This window comes from Xenia sp. Carnegie-2017, unplaced genomic scaffold (genome assembly GCF_021976095.1).
Source record: "Xenia sp. Carnegie-2017 unplaced genomic scaffold, XeniaSp_v1 HiC_scaffold_16, whole genome shotgun sequence".
In the NCBI taxonomy this organism is placed as follows: domain Eukaryota; kingdom Metazoa; phylum Cnidaria; class Anthozoa; order Malacalcyonacea; family Xeniidae; genus Xenia; species Xenia sp. Carnegie-2017.
Window position 1 is genome coordinate 14,564,411 of NW_025813469.1, and position 7,299 is coordinate 14,571,709.

A 7,299-nucleotide genomic window follows, 5' to 3' on the forward strand; every position below is an offset into this window, starting at 1 on the left:
AATACATCGGTACTCAAATAAGACGTCTTTAGACAATGAACAGAAAATTAACGATACTCGTCGTCTACTCCTGTTAAGACAACTTTCCTTTGCTTTGCACAATCACAAATCTTTTGAAAACGTAGTACTTGCTCTTGTGTGTAGTCTTGTTAAACTTTGTACGAAAAACAAATGCTTACCATGACGCCTCGTATTTCATAAGTGCCAAAAACTTAAAGAGAATAACATCTTAGTGCTTGGTGTTATGCATATTATTATGTATTTGTTCCAAATGAATGTTTAACATTCATTGTTCGTAGTTAAACAAACTACCGGATATCTATCAAATATAATCCTACAAGAACAGTAGGTAGTGTTGCTAAACAAAAGAACTATGTTCTCCTTCATTAAGTATAAGTGAAATAAAAATGATAATTGTATATGTTCTATGGTATTACGCAAATCATTAACAATGAAAATTTATTCAGTCTTTATCTAATAAAGCAAGCATTTTCTTCGTTGCTTTGTCACTCATTCAATGTTTTCGAAGAAATAAGGTCGATATTATAAAGTCGAACTTAAATTATTCGATCGTCTTTGAATGGGAAATTCTGACTAAGGACATTCACGTCATTGCAATGTTTCAGCACATGACAGTGTATGACATTGTTCATATTTTATTTACTTTCTTTCTTCATGTGAGAAACATAAATTGCTTTAAAGCAATGCGAAGCAAGCCTTTGTGTTTATAGTTCGTCACTATTGATGATGTCGACGGCATTTGCCAAACATTTTTTAAGCCATAAGTGATGAAGGCTACTATTAAATACTGTTCTATTTAAAACGTTTAATTGATATGTTATTGGCATTTGTTTATATGTCTTTCCCTTAAAAAAAAGGGGAAGTATTTCAAAAACTCTAAAGTATTCGTTGTTGAGCTTCTGGCTCAACGGGCTTTGACTGACCTCCAATGCACGAGGTTCTTTGTTCGTCCCTGTGTTGGTGCTGGTATGGGTTGTAGCTTGAGGACTGAGTGCAAGGTTGAGGTTAGGAGAGAGTTTAAGGGCGATCTGTTTGCTCTGAGGTTCTTGACTATTAAAAATATGACTCCCTAACTTCTAGGGAGTCATAGAAAAATTTGATCAAAAGACTTAGTTTTTTTCGACCAAAAAATTGTGTGGGTATCCAATATTTTTCGATTTTTTTTCTAAGTGTCGCATTCCATTCTCGAAAAATTCAATAAGAGAAATACCATTTGCGCACTTTGTGCACAACATTACATTCCTCAACTATTCCACCTTCATCACCCTCACACTTTCGGCTCTCGTTCGTCGCAAGCCTAACGTCTACCACACCATGCCCATCATCAACTGAACCTCGAAGGATTCGAACCTTACACCTCAACCTGAGAAACTTGCATCACACCCCTCGACCACGCAGATTGACGGAGACATACCAAAAATTTATTGTATTTGTTCTAGTGCATTTTAATACAGCAAATAAAAGAATGTGCATTCTGTAAAGTGATAATGAAACAAACCAAAAATTGCAGTAGGATCAATCTATAAAATGTTGAGATTTTTATGAGAACTTAATTAGGGTAAATTTTAGAAATAAGGCATGAAAAATTTAGTTGAAAGAAATCGTCGTTTATTGTCATTTTTTCACACAACAACAAGCCATTAATAGTTCCAAGCCATGGGATCTATTTTTATACATAATATCGCGGCACATACAACTGTATGACATTTCAAAACGGCCATCAGCTGCCGCTATTAGTTTTTCTTTGTGCGTTTCTCCAAATAGCAATTGAAAATGTTGTGAAAAAACAACTAGCTAACAACTTTTTTGAAAGGACTGGACAGCTAGCTGCATGAACGGAAAAAGCACCTTCACAAGGATGTCATCAGTGTAGTCTGCTGCTTCATTATGAACTGATGCACCATAATATATTATAGATGTTAACAAGGAATGTGAATATTTCACAAGTGCTATATAATCAAGTCACAATTATTCAAGATACGACTAAATTCCTTTCTTTAAACAGCAAATTTCACTGTAGACTTTATCCTCTCTTCTCGGCGATGGGTTTTTGCTGTTCAATTGTTATGTATAACCATTCATCTCTGTAAATACTCTGTGGAAGAACTTAGCTGTTATAAGATGCCAGTTTGTATAATTGTCGTAATAACGTTGTACCATCTCTGGTCTTATGCGCTCTGCAGGCATTCGATGTGATAGTTTTCATCCAAATGGCATGTATTTCAAATTCTTCGCTATGGTAAATAGCCTTGTATGCTCGATGTCGTTGTAACTCTGCATTGATATCTTTGAAAGTTAACGTGAGGTTTTCGTTGAGAATCGCTTTCGAGGTTTACTTGGTTTATAAACCCTATTTTCTCGCAAGATATCCACAATTGTGATTGAATGGTTTGTCTCGCTATTGATCTGTTTTCCCTATATTATTGGCTATTACCAAGTAGTTATTAAATTATTAACGAATCTTTTCCTTTCTTTTCGTGTATTTTGATTTCTCAGTTGCTCTGCCATTGTGAGTATTGATTTTTCCTTGACATGAAGCGTTTGTATTTTCAACTGTATTTCATATGTTTTTCAACAAGTGTCTTCAAGGTCACATTTTCATTCCTTGTTCAGTTGCAATAACAACTGTCGACCGTCTTCATCTTTTATGAATACGTTCAAATACATTAGAGTCAAAAAAAGACGACTTTCGATGACCAACAAAAAATTAACGAAACTCGCCGACTACTACATATAAGGCACCAACTTTTCTTTGCTTTCTTTAGTCTTGTTCATCAACCTCTTACAAAAAAACAAGTGTTTACCATGAGGCCGTGTAGTTTACAAGTGCCAATAACTTTAGGTGATTAATATCTTATGCATGACGCAAGGCATTCATGATGTAATTGTTCTACATCATTGTTTGATATTCATTGTTCGTGTAGGAGCAAGTTACAGGATGTCATTAAATTTAATTCTGAAAACAATAGCTAGTGTGTCTTAAAACAAAAGAGCTATGTTCTCCTTCATTAAATATACGTAAAATGCAAATGATGATGGAGCATTATTCTATGGTATTATGCAAATCATGAAATTAAATTTATTCACCCTATCAAATAAAGCATGTGCTATCTTAATCGCTTAGTCATGTATTCTATGAGTTTGAAGCATTAAGATGTTGGTGACTTAAAGTTTTGGCACTTTTTATTAGCGTTAAGTCGTGTTGGAAACGATTGTTTATCATTTTGAACTTGAAGATGGTTATTGAAAGCTAGCAATGGTGAAATAGTACGAACACTGGCGGCTTCGTAAATAAAGCTACAAATGATCATGTGCGTTTAATGAGCAACAGGCAACATAAATTCGTTGATCATTTGTAAATCATGTTTGTTGTGTAAACAGACCATCAGAAGCGAAGGTCAACTATGAGATATCTTACCATGGATTTCTAAATACACTTTTGTATATAGAAATTCATGGTAAGAGAAAGTAAAATAAAAGATTTGCTAGCAATTTACTTGCTAACCCTGTTGTTACTATAATAAACTGAAATTTAGGAATTTCTTTATAATGCAATAGACTTATACTATTTGTGTAGATGTTTTATGTTTCTTACATGAAGTATCGTGGAAATTTTGTATTGTGACGTGACAAAAAATATGTAAAAAGTCCCAAATTTTGTTATGCATCATCGACCAGCAGCAAAAGTATGGTGGCCACCGTTCATGCCTTCTCCGCTAGACATCCCAGTTCGAAGCCTGTCTGTTACCATGAAAGATGCAAAGCTTAGCAAGATCGACAAATGTTAGAAAGATGTCTCAACGATAGTTGATGATGGTGAATGAAAGAGAGAAGTGATGAAGAGAAATATTGGAATGTGAAGACGAAAGATGACATGTGAAGAAAAGCAAATCATTTTTAATTCTTTCTAACTAATTTTTCTTCATAAATTTTCACGAAAAATTTAGCCAGTGCGCTTTGAACCTGCAGACAAGTGCACCGAAGCCGAGGGTATTTCTTTTGAGCTAAATGTTTCCGACTCTTAAAAATTTTGGAACTTCTATTTAATCGTTTATTTTTAATGAATTTTAATAAAGAGAAATTGCTGCAACGCAAGCCAGACAGGTCTTGAACCCGTTTACTCTTATGCTGACATCGGGTGTGCTTTCGCTGGTGCCACACCCTTCACATACGAACGCGGCTTTCAAACTTGTATTAAGACTTTTTTCCGTGCATTTGAAGAAAAATTCATTAATACTAACATACTCTATGTTTAACAAATGTTTTTCACCAAAACAATGCGATTAAAGAACTATAACCGCAAAGGTTTTGTCTTTTTGAAGTTTTCATGTCGAAACTTCACATTACAAGACATTAATGCCTTCGAGGAAGACGAAAGAAGATGAATAAAATAAGCACAACGTCATGCATTGCATGTGGTAAACCAGGGCAATGATGCGCATGTCCTTAGTCAATTTTTCTTATTTAATGGCGTTCGGATTATTTGACTAAACAATTGAACTGATTTATATTTTTTCATCAACTTCTTACTGCAATGGCTTCTACCAAACCAAAATGTTTTTGCCAACTTTTTGCCTTCCCTTGCTTACTTTTTTACTCTGGTTTTTCTACTAAATGGTAAGAGCCCCATTTTTTCACCATACCTTTCACCAAAACACGCTGGTTTTGCTGACTTTTGCTTTGCCCTTTACTTATTTTTTACTTTGTAAAAGCTAATATTGTAGTAGATTTTGACATTTGCAGTGTTCTGAAACCGTGTGATTGAGTAATTGTACAATGAAGAAGTATGAATTTGTATTTTATAGTTCATATTCTACTAGTGTTCAAAGGTGTCTTTTTTCATTATAACCTAAATTAACTCACCCTTCGACTATAGCAAATATGCTGTACTCTATTCATTACATTACGTCTAGGAAATACAGATAAAGGTAGACCGTTGTTTAACATTGCAATCATTTTAATTTGTTATTTGGTAAATCAGATATTACTCAAGTTATAAAAAGACATTATGGAGTGACACTGAAAATACGCTTTATCATCTGAATGTACTTTGTACTTGGAACTTCGTTATTTTTCACAGTTTCATTCACAGTTTTACTGACGAACTTTCGAAGTAACGACTGCAAGTGTCAAATAACGATTTTTCCAAATTCCGTATATGAAATAAGGAGTTTTATGAATAAAATTTTATCTAAATGTCTAGCTTTATGTCTACCTTTATGTCTACATTTATGTCTGCCTTTATGTCTACCTTTATGTTTATCTTTATGTCTACCTTTATGTCTACCTTTGTGTCTACATTTATGTCTACATTTATGTCTACCTTTATGTCTACCTTTATGTTTATCTTTATGTCTACCTTTATGTCTACCTTTGTGTCTACATTTATGTCTACATTTATGTCTACCTTTATGTCTACCTTTATGTTTATCTTTATGTCTACGTTTATGTCTATCTTTATGTCTATCTTTATGTCTACCTTTATGTCTAACTTTATGTCTACTTTTTGCTTCCTTCTTTATGTCTGCCTTTGTCTACTTCATGTCCACCTTTATGTCTACCTTTATGTCTATCTTTATGTCTACCTTTGTGTCCTTTATGTCTACCTTTGTCTCTTTATGTGTCTACTTTTATGTGTCTACCTTTATGTCTGCTTTATGTGTGGCTTTGTCTACCTTTAATAATCTGCAATATGTCTGCTATGTCTACCTTATCTGCTTTTATGTCTACCTATGTCTCCTTTAATCTAACTTTATGTCTACCTTTATGTTTATCTTTATGTCTGCTGCTATGTCTGCAACTTTGTGTCTGCATTTATGTCATTTATGTCTACTATATCTTTTCACCTTATGTTTATCTTTATGTCCTTATGTCTATCTTTATGTCCATTTTGTCCTACATTTATCTGTATATGTCTACTTTTATATTTATCTTTATGTCTACCTTTATGTCTATCTTTATGTCATCTTTATGTCTATGTCTATCTTTATGTCTACTTTTATGTCCTAGCTTTATGTCTACCTTTATGTCCTTTATGTCCTTTATGTACCTTTATGTCTTCTTTATAATACCTTTATGTCTGCCTTTATGTCTACCTTTATGTCCTAACTTTATGTCTACTTTTATGTCTCCTTTGTAGTCTGCCTTTATGTCTGCCTTTATGTCCACCTTTGTATGTGCCTTTTATGTCCAACTATGTCTGCAACTATGTCTTATTTTATGTCTCTTTATTGTCTGCCTTTGTGTCTGCTTTATGTCTGCATATGTTTGTCTTTATCTGTATATACTTCCTATCCTTTGTCCACTATATTCCTGCTATATTGTCCTTCTTTTATGTCCATAGCTGTATGTCTATCTTCTTATGTCTATCTTTATGTCTATTTCCTTCCTTCTTTCTGTCCTTCCTTCTATGTTCTTTATGTCCTTCCTTTATGTCTTTCCTTTATGTTTATATGTTTGTCTACTTTATGTCTCTTTCTTTTTATGTCCACAATTTATGTTTGCCTTTATGTCTATCTTTATCAATCTGTCTTTATGTCTTTATGTCTGCAATAATCTGTTGTGTCTGCCTTTATGTATCTTTCTTTTTTATGTTTTATATGTCTACCCCATTCTACTGTGTCTAATTTATGTCTACATTATATCTACCTTTATTATCTATTTATATCTATTTATGTCTACATTTCTACCTTTATGTCTTCTATGTCCTTTATGTTTATCTTTATGTCTACATTTATGTCTACATTTATGTCTATCTTTATGTCTATCTTTATGTCTACCTTTATGTCTACCTTTATGTTTATCTTTATGTCTACATTTATGTCTACATTTATGTCTATCTTTATGTCTATCTTTATGTCTACATTTATGTCTACATTTATGTCTACCTTTATGTCTACATTTATGTCTACCTTTAGGTCTAGCTTTATGTCTAGCTTTATGTCTATCTTTATGTCTAGCTTTATGTCTACCTTTAGGTCTACCTTTATGTCTAACTTTATGTCTACCTTCATGTCTACCTTTATGTCTATCTTAATGTCTACCTTTATGTCTAACTTTATGTCTACCTTTATGTCTACCTTTATGTCTACCTTTATGTCTACCTTTGTGTCTACCTTTATGTCTACCTTTATGTCTACCTTTATGTCTACTTTTATGTCTACCTTTATGTCTATCTTTATGTCTACCTTATGTCTAACTTTATGTCTGCTTTTATGTCTACCTTTATCACCTTTATGTCTACCTTTATGTCTACCTTTATGTCTAGCTTTATGTCTA

General features: G+C 33.2%; 1 long non-coding RNA gene across 1 annotated transcript; it reads right to left on the reverse strand.

Annotated features, from left to right (window-relative positions):
• Positions 1 to 6,872: 6,872 nt before the first annotated feature.
• Positions 6,873 to 7,153, reverse strand: LOC124436501. The gene is made up of 2 exons (XR_006945375.1): positions 7,113 to 7,153; positions 6,873 to 6,968 (listed from the first exon to the last, which is right to left on the reverse strand). It is a non-coding gene; the product is annotated as an uncharacterized LOC124436501 (long non-coding RNA).
• Positions 7,154 to 7,299: the final 146 nt, after the last annotated feature.